The sequence below is a fragment of the Rhinolophus sinicus genome, linkage group LG04 (assembly GCF_036562045.2).
Source record: "Rhinolophus sinicus isolate RSC01 linkage group LG04, ASM3656204v1, whole genome shotgun sequence".
NCBI classification, from domain to species: domain Eukaryota; kingdom Metazoa; phylum Chordata; class Mammalia; order Chiroptera; family Rhinolophidae; genus Rhinolophus; species Rhinolophus sinicus.
The window spans coordinates 137239110-137252261 of record NC_133754.1 but is presented as its reverse complement, the minus strand read 5'-3'; the positions used below and the strand labels follow the sequence as shown (position 1 = coordinate 137252261).

The following is a 13152-nucleotide window of genomic DNA, read 5'->3' as shown; positions in this document are numbered from 1 at the left end:
GTCTTTTTTTTTTTTTCTTTAGCAGGATTTTATTGGGGAACAGTGTGTACTTCCAGGACTTTTTTCCAAGTCAAGTTGTTGTCCTTTCAATCTTAGTTGTGGAGGGTGCTGTTCAACTTCAAGTTGTTGTCCTTTCAGTCTTAATTGAAAGGACAGCTCAGCTCCAGGTCCAGTTGCCATTGCTAGTTGCAGGGGGCACAGCCCACCATCCCTTGCGGGAGTCGAAACCGGCAACTTTGTGGTTGAGAGGACGCGCTCCAACCAACTGAGCCATCCGGAAGCTCAGCGGCAGCTCAACTCAAGGTGCTGTGTTCAATTTTAGTTGCAGGGGGCGCTGCCCACCATCCCTTGCGGGAGTCAAGGATTGAACTGGCAACCTTGTGGTTGAGAGCCCACTGGCCCATGTGGGTATCGAACCGGCAGCCTTCGGAGTTAGGAGCATGGAGTTCTAATCGTCTGAGTCACCAGGCCGGCCCTGTAGGTCTTTTTGGTATCATGGATTTCTTTGAAGAAATTTCCCATAGCATACAAACATGTCTAAGAATGTCTTTCCATGTTAAATAGATGTTCATCAATAACTTTAGTTTTCATTAGGACAGTTTAAATGATTATTGCTATCCTAAATGAATTTACATTTCTTAGTGAATATTTAGATATTGAGTACAAAGGCATACAACAACCCAAATACACTCAAGGCATTGGCTAATTTAATCATCTATTGAATGTCCTGGAAAATAAAGGGTAAAATTATGTTAAAATTATTTTATGTTTATATCATTGGACATCATACTTCATTTACACTGATGGTATAAATTATCATTAACATAATTGAAGAACTTTTCTTTTTGTCTTCCCCTGATGGTAGTGCTAGAACAGTAGGATAAAAGGGTTCTAGATATGCCATTTGGCCTTTCTATGTCTCAAGTCAATTCAATAAGTATTTATTGAAAGAGTATTTATTGTTGTAGGCTTTGTGATAACTGCAACACCTATGAGATAAAGTCCTTTTCCTTCAACTGTTTCCAAATTATTTTAGCTGTGAAATAATTACCATAGAATCTTGTTCAGAGAGAAACTTGGCAAACAAATCACAGTGACAGTCTACGTTTTGGTATTCTACAAGTTGTTTTAGGCTGAGGTTTATATGAAGCATTAGAGATTGTAAGGTGGAAAAAAATTCAATGCTACTATTTTCTCACCATTTTTCATTGATCACAAAAACAAATGTCAAATTGTTCATTCAAATAGCTGTCTTTAGATGCTCTGTGTTTTATAAATAGACTTACCACTATGTTGCAATGCTGAGGACAGATTCCTCTATAGAGTAATATTCCTCAGCCTGTAACTTATGCCCCCTTTTAATAAACACACACACACACACACACACACACACACACACACACACACCCCTATCCAACAAGGCTCTAATATTAACTCTTCTCATTGGCCAAGTGGCCTGGCTCCCTGAGGATTAAGTATTAAGAGCAAGTATTTCCAACATGTGAATAAACCTCAGTAACTGCACGTAGACCTAATTGCAAGGCCATGTCAATATTAAGACTCCTACCCTAAAGTAGTGTTAATTTGCTGGTATTGGCGTAGATGTCTTAGAGTTCCATGTAGGACAATTCATCCTTCATACTTGGACTATAAATGAAGGTGAAAATGCTTTCACTGTATTTTTTAATTCAGTCAATGATAGATGGTTCTGCTTCTTTTTTTCTGCTTTTAATTACTCTGTGGCTCCCCTTCCAAATCTCCTAATTTTTGCCTTATAGACCTAGACCTAGACCCTAGTTGGGGTTTCTTGTGCTAAGGCAGACAAGTTGCTGAATGGTGAAGGGAAAGGCTGAAGGGCTTTGTCAGAGTGGATTCTGGGGAAGAATTTTCTGAGCTTAATGTCTGTCTTTAAACAAACTGGGTGGCCTCTGTCTGAGCCTTCAAGCCTTTTGAGGACTGCTAAATGAACTGGGCTCCACTCTAACTATAGGCCACTGTGACAGATCTCCATCAGGGCAGAAATATTTAGGGGTAGTGCTGGCTATGCAAGGAATTAAGTATGAGTGTTCACAAGTATCTTTTTATGCCTACTGGATTCCTGTGTCTTATGGGGTAAGAGGTGGTGAGGGTAATTTATCACTTCTAGTCCAATATTACGTATTTCACCTTAATTTGAGGCTGGGTTTATCAACATCATGTAGAGTTGTGTTTCAACTCTAGCTGTCCATTGGGATCAACTGGGAAACTTTTAAATGACATCAGTGCTTGGGCCTCTCCCCAGACCAGTTGAATCAGAGTCCCTGGGGGTATGGGCCATAGCACTGGTACTTTTTGAAAGCTCCTCAATTGATTCTCATTTACAACCGTATGTTAGGAACCTTTAATTTAGAGCAATGGTTTTCAGACTCCGCTGCACATTAGAATCACTAGGGGAATTTTAAAATATCTTGATACCCAGGCTCCACCCCAGGCCAATTAGGTCAGAATGTGTGGGGATGAGGCCCAGGCATCAGTATTTTTTAACACTCCCCAGATGATCAAAATATGCAGCCAAGTTTGGGAACCATTGGAGAACATTCCTCCTCTCCATCTAAACTAATTCATACCTTATACAAATATGCTCTTTGCTCTGATGAATTATATCTGTGCTTCTCACACATAATTCATATGATTACCTTGGGATCTAGTTAAAATGCAAATTCTGAATCAACAAGGATGGCGCTAAAATTCTGCATTTCCAACAAGATTCCAGGAGCTGCTGGTTAAGTGGACCACACTTTGAGTAGCAATGAGTTTTGCCACTGTAAATGGCCATCTTGATGAACCTTCAATGAAAAATTTTTATAATAGAGCATAGGATTTCATATAGAGGTCCACACTTCAAGATTGTTAATTATAGTTAATTAGCCTTCATGTAAACTTCTGGTGGGAGATGCTATTTTATTTTGACAGCTAGGGAAAAAGGTATAGTCCCAGATAATACTGCAGAGTTTCAGAAAGAACCACATTTCAGGCAGGTTTTAAAAAAGATTCAAGCATTGGAGGTTTCACCGGGCTAGAGCAGTGTTTTCAAATGTTTACCAATGGCAGAGTTTTTTTTAAAAAAACATTTATCTGCAAAACCTATTACGCAAAGCAGACATAATAATTATGCAAAATTTACAGTGCTATCTAATTTTTGTTTGTTTGCTTAATGGGAAGATATGCCACCATTTTCTGGAAACCCTGAACCCTGTTCACACAGCCTGCGATCCCTCTGAGCACAGACTGAAGTCCTGTGATTCAACATACAGAGAATATAAGAAATGTATTCTCAGAAATTCAATTAGACGTAAGTTGAGTATAAATATGAAATCTTCATTTACATGATATGGCTTGTGGCCACAAGGTTAATTCGGTTGTTCATGATTTATTAAAAAAAAACAACACCCACAAACTTTCACTGTTGGCTTATTATAGGCCAGCCATAGTTCTAGGAAATAGAAATACCAGTGGGAAGAGCTATGCAAAATTAACAGAGGAAATAATTTTTTATTTTCTAATTGAAATACATGCAATTATGCAAAAATTCAGAAAAAAATTGCTCAAAAGCAAATTCAGAAATCAAGTCACCTATAGTTTCATTATCCAGGGACAACCATTATTAACGTCTTGTCATATCCATGTACTTAGTGTACTTATAGACTTTCTTCATATGTACATATACATACACATACACATTTTCTTCTTTTGTTGTCCCTTTCTTCTTTTCTAACTTTTTTTTTTCTTAAGTGAGATTATATCATATATGCTGCTCTGTAATCTGTGTTTTTCCTTGATCTTGTGTCATGGACATCTTCCCATCCGCAAACTTCAGATTTGCCTGACCCTACTGCAGTGCGCAATGGTAGCTTGAGTTGGGGTGGGGGGGTGTCCTTAGCCTCTCAATTATCGCTATCGGGCCTGCCAAAGCCACCTCAATAAAAATTTAGTTCGAATAGAGCGTTTCCTAGACAATGTTGCTTCAATACAACTTCTCTGGTGGGACCTGGCACCACCCTTCCATCTATATTGTCCCTATTAAATCCTTCCCATAGAGCCATCACTGTCAAGCCTAAAGGATAAACTTGACTAACTTGTATGGGGTTGGGGGAACAACTTTGTTTTACTGTTTTTTACACCTTAGTTATTCTCCAGAGGCTTCTTTGTTATATTTCTTTCCACACATTATGATAACCCAAAGTGATTCTTTTCCCAAACCCACTAAAATGGGCACCCCCACTTCCTCCAGTCCATTCATTGACAAAGCTCACAAGAAAATGGGGTGAATTAGGCTTGTTATTCTCTGGCCTCTTTGCCCCAGACAGACTAAACATTCCAGAGAAAGATGTGGCTATAAGGAGTTGCTTTCCTAAATCTTAAAGGAATATTATAGTGTGAAGGGCATACGTACTGAAATATTAGTGTCTTTTTTTTTTTTAATGATGGAAGAAAGACAGCAGTTTTTTGTTGGTCTTGGTAATCAACTAAATATAGCAAGTAGAATGCGAAACAGATGTAAGTGCCTTTTTTTTTTAAGTTTAAAGAGGAAAATTAATAGAAGAATAACAAAGGTTCTTGCAGGGATTCCAACAGCTGTCATGGGTTAATAGGTAGAATCACACCTTTCTGAAGGACAGACAGGTTGTAATCACAAACTTCTATTTCAGGGTTTTGCTAGATCACAAAGAGAAGAGAATATCCTAGAGAATGTTTCTCCCTATGTAGTGAATAAGAGACTAGAGCGTGGATTCATTTCCACCTGGTTTTTGTCCTTCTATTCCTTTATGCTGGCCTCAGACTTACCAAGCACATGTTGGCAGACATTCAGGAACTCATTCAGGCCTCTCTGAAATGGCCTAACAACTGGAAGAGCACCTCTAGTCTGAACGCGTAAATTAATTTTACTGGGCCCTCCTCATCAATCTCATTTGATGGTTCCTACTAATGTCTCCAAACTCTAAACATTGGAGTATTCCAGGTCTATGTCCTTGGCTCTCTTCTGTTTTCTACTACATACATTCACTCTCTTGGTGAATTAACCTAATCCCATGCTTTTAAATATAATCTATATGCTGATGACTGACACATTTGTATCTCCAGCTAAGATATCATTCCTAAACTTTAGTCTAATATATTTAACTGCTTATCTGACTTCTCTTCTTTCATACCTAACATAATAAGCTTCTCATATTTAACATATCCAAAACAGAACTCTTAAACCTGATTCTTACCCAGTTTTCTTCTTCTCAGTTAAAGATAACTCCATTCTTAAAGTAGCTCAGGCCAAAATCTTGGAGTCATCTTTGATTAGTTTCTTTCCTGCACACTCTAGATCAATCCATTAGCAAATCTATTGACTATATCTTCAGGATGTATTCAGAATACTGTAAGTTCTCACTACTTCCAAGGCTACCACCCTGGTGCAATCCGAACCATTTCTCTCCTGGCTATTGCAATAGGCTCCTTATTGGTCTCCTTACTTCTGCTTTTGGTCCCTGAAGTTTGTTCTGAACACAACATCCAGAGTGATCTGATTAAATGGAAGTCAGCATACCATCTGTGAAAAGACCTCTTTGAGACAACCAGGGATATTTCAATATGAATTAAATAATAGATGATATTAAGGAATTAATTTTTATGGTTTGATAATGGCATGATAGTTATGTTTTTAAAAAGTGCTTATTAGTTAGAAATGCATAGAGTTAGAGTTGCATACTATTTATTGGAAAAAATTACATGATATCTGGAACTTGCAAAAAATGTGGGGCAAAGTAGAAACTACAAGATTATTGATAGTGCTGAAGGTGAGTGACAAGCTTATGGGAGTTTATTATCTTATTCTCAACACCAGAGGAGAGTAGGGAAATACCTTCAAAGTCCTCAAGGGAAAGAAAGCACAACCAAGAAATTTATGTGTAACCAAACTTGTTTAAATAGAGAGGAAACATGAAAACATTTTTGAATATGCACTAATTAGAGACCAGTTTTCCTGAATCCTTCTTGAAGAAACTACTAAAGGATGAACCTCATAGATAAACAGAGAAACGATAGCAAAATATTGAATTTCTTTTATTGTAAGGCTAAGAATAATGTAAATGTGGAGGTTATAGCTACAGAACAGAATGTAAATTTTTAAAAGGAACAATGTAAGTTACAAAAATGGTCCCAATAATATCAATTTTTTAAAGCTCAACTGACATCTGCTTTAAGAGAACATCCTTTGTGAGGTGAGGGTTAATTTCAAATCACAACTTTAATACTTGGTGGTCATGTTATTTTGGGCCAATTAACTTCGCTGACTTTCATTTCTTGTTTGTAAAATAGAGACAATAATACTTACCTCATAGACTGTGCAGCAAAATAATGGAAAGTTCATGCATTCAATAGATATTCATTGCCTCATATCACATACCAGGCACTGTCCTAGGAGCTAGGTCTATAGTATGAATATAACAGACATGGAGCTCACCTTCTACTTGAGGGAAGACAGACGAATAAATAAATGAAATGTAGTGAAGTGGTAGTAAGTGCTATGGAGAAAAACAAGTCAGGGGACTAGTGTAGGGAGTTCTGGGGACTGGGAGACACTGCAATTTCATTTTCATCACACCTGAAGGAGGTGATGGGGCAAGCCATGTGGGTAGAGGAAGGTAGGGAAGGGGCCCAGGGAAAGTCACTGTCCTAATTCCTGGCTGCGACTGTAGTTACTGTTGTTATCTCTTATAATGACCCACACTGGCTTCTGTGAAGCAGCAACTCTGACTTCTACAACTTCAGACCAAGGTCTTCTGGTGAGGTACCTCCTGATTGCACTGTACAACTGAGCCACAAACAGCCCTGACTTGAGTTCTTTATTTCCTAGAAAGGCCCTGGATATATAAGTCTTTTATCTGGCATGCTCTTAATTACAGCCCTTTCCCTCCATTCCCTTCCTGACTCTGACACAGGTGCTGGATGACTGGGCTGGAGGGCAATCTTGAACAAAACCATCCTATGCTGAAGTCAGTCATCATTCATCACACCTCCTGATACTCATCATTTTCTCCAGGTTAAATTTCTGCAACTCAAATTCGTACCGTAAGGTGAGTTACTTCCCTATCCAGACCCCTCTCTTCCCAAGGAGTTAAGTGGTAACTTGTTTCCTGACAGCTCAGAGGTATTATTAGTACAGAGGATTTGGTCACTAACCCCCATCATGTCCTGCTATGGTTTTTATTCATTAATTTAATTATACAACATTTATTTAGCACCTACTATGTGTCAAACTCTGACTGGTACTGAATGCGCACTGGAGAATGAAACAGATACGTTCCCTGCCTTCAGTGTCTAAAAGTGTTTCTTTGGGTTCTTATATAATAGACTCTTCCCACACCTACCAAACCAGGAAAGAAATAGGTACATTGCTTGAGCTACGTCATTTTTGCAACCTCTGTGTCTTGTAGAAAATGGTATTTAGACTTGATGATTTTATTTAATTAATGATCTCTACGATCTGTAAGTTTCTTCAGTGTCAACACTTTATGATTTTAGAATTTGTTTGATTTATATTTAGTGAACTCATGGCTATTTGACTTAAATTCATTGTAACTTAATGTCTAGGGGCTCCTATATGATCTAGGCATCATATAAGAACTACATTCAAATAAAACAAATTTATTTTTTAAATTTATTGGGGTGACAATTGTTAGTAAAATTACATAGATTTCAGGTGTACAATTCTGTATTACATCATCTATAAATCCCATTGTGTGTTCACCACCCAGTGTCAGTTCTCCTTCCATCACCATATATTTGATCCCCCTTACCCTCATCTCCCACCCCCCGAATAAAAACAAATTTAATAGCCAAGAGTAATTGAAGAGAAAATTTGAGTATTAAGGACATGAAAGTTGTCCAATTTATAACATAAAGCAAAATGTGTTAAAATCCTCTTTTGTCGTCCATCTCTTATTTCCGTCCACATAACTGCAGCAACTTGAAATAAAGATCTCTTCATTCATCCCTTAAGTCAGGTACTACATCTGGGCCTTATGTAACTTTCATCTTTCCCCCTCCCTCTCTTCTCCATATCATCTGTTTATTAGGAAAGTCACCCTAAGCTTTTGGGCTTATTTCTTTTCTTTTCACTTCACCCATTACATGGATCCTCTACAACAGTGGTTCTTAAACTTTAGCACCAGAATCATCTGGAAGTCTTGTTTAAAACACAAGTGGCTGGGTATCACCTCCAGAGTTGATACAGGAGGTCTGATTTGGGGCTCAAGAATTTACATTTCTAATAAGGTCCTAGTGTGGATACTGCTGGTCCAGGGACTACCTTTTGAGAACCACTGCTCCACAACTTAGGAACATTTGGGAGCTGCTTCAGCAAACAAGACTCATCCTGGGTAGAAGCCTTTGTTATACATAAATAATGTCATCTGATTTTTTATATGTTAATGTAAAGCTTAAGGATTTAACGAGTCATCTTCTATCACTATAGTTAACATTCTGTAGGTAGGGATATGGATTAAGTAGACTCTTCTGTAAGGCAAGAAGAATAAAGAAAATAATATTTATTGCTTGACTGCCTGTACGAGAGATAGTAGAGTGGGGTGGGTAGGAGAGTTATCTATGAAGACAGGTCCTCTGGGATTCAGTCCTGTGGAGGCAGGATTTCTAGAAAACTCTAACAAAGTTACTCTCTTGTGCCTCAGTTTCTTACTTTTGAAATGAAGATAATGGAAGTAGCCATCTCAGAGTTGTTGTGAACCTCAAATGATTTAATGCATATAAAGCCCTTAAAAAATGACTGGTGTGTTTTACATACTATGATGTTAATTATTATTAGTGTTGTTGTTAGGAATTTGTTGAATGTTTTCTATTTTATCTCTTTAAAACCTAAAATCAGTCCTAAAAGGTAAGTATCTCTATTATTCTCATTGTGGAGACTAGGAAACAGAAAGTCCCCCTCAGCTAGTAAAAATCTCTGGTCTTTGTATGTCAACAGCATTTTCTCAAAGGAATCATTATTTCCCATAAGAAAAATGGAGCAGGGAAATTAATTTCAAAAGTGTATTTCAATGAGATTGAGTAATTACTTGCTTAATCAAAATGATTGGTAAATTTTGTAATCTAATATCATTACATCTACTTTAAAATGTATTAAAGACAAATAATGGAGGCAAGCATGGGTATAACAGTGGCTGTATAACACAGCAGCGGCAGCTGGCTTTGGTTCATAGCTTAGCCTCCCCCAGGCATCTCTAAGCCTAGCACAAGTGGCAACCATCTGCAGATCACCTCGTAGCCTATACCAAGTAGCCCCAGGAAGGGCAATGGCAGTGGCTGAACTTGGCCGGCAACAAAGCCCCTCCCAAGAGGCCCCAGAAACAACATACCTGGTGACTACTTTCAGATCACACCAGAGCATCACCTAACCACCTACACAAAAGACACACCCAAAAGGCAGACTGGACAGGCACTGAGCCCTGCTAAAGCGAATCCAGTTCCACGGGGTCAGTCCCTACACAACAGCTCCTCCACTGTAGTCACAGCCAATCCACAAAAACAAAACAGCCTGAGGGTCAATCCCTCCCGTTATGTGCAAACAGCAACCAAGGCTCAACTACAGCAGGAGGGCACACACAACCCACACAAAGAAACTCCTGGAGTATTTGCCTCAGGCGACCAGGGAGGCTGTACCACTGGGCCTCGGAGGACACCTACTACATAAGGCCACTCTACTAAGATTGGGAGGCATAGCAGCCCTACCTAACACATAGAAACAAACACAGGGATGCAGCCAAAATGGGGAGACAAAGAAACATGTCCCAAATGAAAAAAACAGAACAAAGCTCCAGAAAAAGGACCAAACAAAATGGACACAGGGAATCTACCAGATGCAGAGTTCAAAACACTGGTTATAAGGATGATCAATGATCTCAGGGAGAACTTAAACAAAGAGACAGGAAACATAAAAATGGAGATAGAAAACATTTTAAAAAGTCAGAAATAAAGAACACAATAACTGAAATAAAGAATACATTAGAGGGAATCAACAATAGATTAGATGAAGCAGAGAACTGAATCAGTGATTTAGAAGATAAGGTAGCAGAAAATACCCAACCAGAACAGCAAAAATAAAAAATCCAAAAAATGAGGCTAGTTTAAGCGGCCTCTGGGACAATATCAAGCATGCCAACATTTACATCATAGCAGTACCCGAAGAAGAAGACAGAGAGCAAGGAATTGAAAACCTATTTGAAGAAATAATGACAGAAAACTTCCCTAACCTGGCGAAGGAAATCGATATACTAGCCCAGGAAGCACAGAGAGTCCCAAACAAGATGAACCCAAAGAGGCCCACACCGAGGCACATCATAATTAAAATGCCAAAGGTTAATGACAAAGAGAGAATCTTAAAAGCAGCAAGATAAAGCAGTTAGTTACCTACAAGGGAGCTCCCATAAAAATGTCAACTGATTTCTCAACAGAAACTTTGCAGGCCAGGAGGGATTGGCATAAAATATTCAGTGATGAAAAGCAAGGACCAACAAACAAGATTACTCTACCCAGCAAAGCTATCATTTAGAATTGAAGGACAGATAAAGAGCTTCCCAGACAAGAAAAAGCTAAATGAGTTCATCACCAAATAAGTAGTATAAGAAATGTAAAAGAATTGTATACCTGAAATCTATGTAACTTTACTAACAGTTTTCACCCCAAAAAACTTTAATAAAAAAAAAAAAGAGAAGAAAAAAAGATCAAAACTATGAATAATAAAATGGCAATAACTGCATATTACCAACATTTACTTTAAATGGATTAAATTCTCCAATCAAAATACAGGGAGTGGCTGAATAGATAAGAAAACAAGACCCTTACATATGCTATCTATAAGGCACGCACTTCAGATTGAAAGATATACACAGCCTGAAAGTATAGGGATGGAAGAAAGTTGTTTCATGAAAATGGAAACAAACAGACAAAAAAAGTTGGGGTTTCAATACTTATACCAGAGGAAATAGACTTTAAAACAATGGGTATAACAAGAGACAAAGAAGGACCCAGTAATCCCACTTCTGGGTATTTATCTGAAGAAACCCAAAGTGCTACTTTCAGGGGACATGTGCATCCACATGTTCATTGCAGCATTATTTACAATGGCCAAGGTGTGGAGGCAGCCTGGGTGTCTGTTGATGGATGAATGGATAAAGAGGAGGTGGTACATATATACAATGGCATATTCCTCAGCCATGGAAGGGAATGGGTTCTTGCCATCTGCAGAGGCATGGATGGACCTGAGGGTATTGTGCTGAGTGGAGTGTCAGACAAAGAAGGATGATGTAATATGATTTCACTTATATTTGGAATCTAAAGAACAAAATAAACAAACAAAACAGAAACAAACTCATAGATAGAGAGGACATTTTGATGGTTGCCAGATGGGAGGGGGTGGATGAAAAAGGGGAAGGGATTAAGAAGTACAAATTGGTTGTTACAAAGTAGTCATGGAGCTGTAGGGTGTAGCTTAAGGAATATAGTCAATAATATTGTAATAACTACGTATGGTGTCGGATACTAGATTTTTGGGGGTGATAGATGGGATGGGGTTTGGGGGACAGGATGAAAAAGGTGAAAGGATTAAAAGTACAAATTGGTAGTTACAGAATAGTCAAGGGGATGTAAAGTAAAGCCTAAGGAATATAGTCAATGATATAGTAATAACTATGTATAGTGCCAGGTGGGTACTAGATTAGCCAGGGGAATCATTTCTTAAGTTATATAAATATCTAACCCCTCTGTTGTATATCTGAAATTAATATAAAATAATATTGAATTCACACTGTATTTGAAAAATTTAAAAAGGGGGGAAAAGATAAAGGGGAATAATAGGTTCAAATTTCCAGTTATAAAACAAGTAAGTCATGAGGATGTAATGTACAGCATGGGGAATATAGTCAATAATATTGTGATAGCACAGGATGGTGTGAGATGATTGCTGGACTTGTGATCACTTCTTTAGGTATATACATTTTGAATAACTATGGTGTACACCTAAAACCAATGTAATATTGTATGTTAGCTATATTTTAATAAAAATCTTTAAAAATATATTATCCATTTTCTGAAGTTAAAATAAAAGATTCATAATGTCTAGAGTTAGTGAGATTATATATACAGAAATGGGCATTAATATACTATTATGATTTTTAGAAGTCAATTTGGCCAATAGCCACGAAATTTTAAATATGCATTTCCTTTGGCCCACAGAGTTTAAGTGTCTATCCTAGGAAATACCATTGTGCCCATAAAAATGTATGTCCAATGATGTTCAAATTTAGCACTGTTTTTAATTGTGAAAATTACAAACCTGAATGTTGAGAAATGGAATTATTTAATAAATTATGAGTCGCTTATTTTATGGTGCATTGTATAAGAGTTAAAAAGAATGAAGGACAGTGGAACATTCAAATAATAGATCTCCAGGATGTTTTAAGTGAAAAAATGGAAACAGAAAAAAGTATAGAATTATTAATTTTTTTTACACAGCTCAAATGACATCTATAGGAAATGTAGGGTAAAGACTTAGAAAAAAGTTGGAAAACTTATACACCAGACAGTTATCAGTGGTTATCTCTGGGAAGTAAAGAGGGCTAAGAAAAGACGGTCAAGAGGAACTTCCACTTTGTATACTTTATATACTATATTATTTGGATTTTCCATAATTGGTATGTATTGTTTGCTTGTTAAGACGGAGAAAGAATAAAATGGTAGCTTGCTCAAAAAATTTACTTAAAATCCATTTAATAAGGATAATAGATGCTGAAATGTACAAGAGTAAGATTTCACAAGACTTAAAACATGTCTATTCTAGTAATTAGCAGTTATTTAAAAAAAGAATTCCAAAATCACCATTCTTATTAAAAACTTGATTACTTGTAACGCTGTGGAGTACAGAACATTTTCTGTGACTAGTGAAAGAGTTGAATTGGCATATGAGTGGAAAGCACATGATACAAAAATTCTTGTAGCATTAAAGTACCTCGCCAAAGGAGTTTGCCTTAGGACTATTGCATCATTTTATGCTTGATCTGTAACAGATGAAGGTGACAGTGAAAAACAAACAAAAACCCAAAACACCGGAAA

The 13152-nt window shown here is 37.4% G+C and overlaps 1 long non-coding RNA gene across 1 annotated transcript in view; it reads left to right on the top strand.

Moving 5' to 3' along the window:
- The window catches only part of LOC141571120 (uncharacterized), a 38771-nt gene that overhangs the window by 19397 nt on the left and 6222 nt on the right, over positions 1-13152 (top strand). Inside the window, exon 2 of the long non-coding RNA XR_012495719.1 lies at positions 6969-7103. This is a non-coding gene — a long non-coding RNA (uncharacterized LOC141571120). The remainder of the gene's footprint in view (positions 1-6968; positions 7104-13152) is intronic.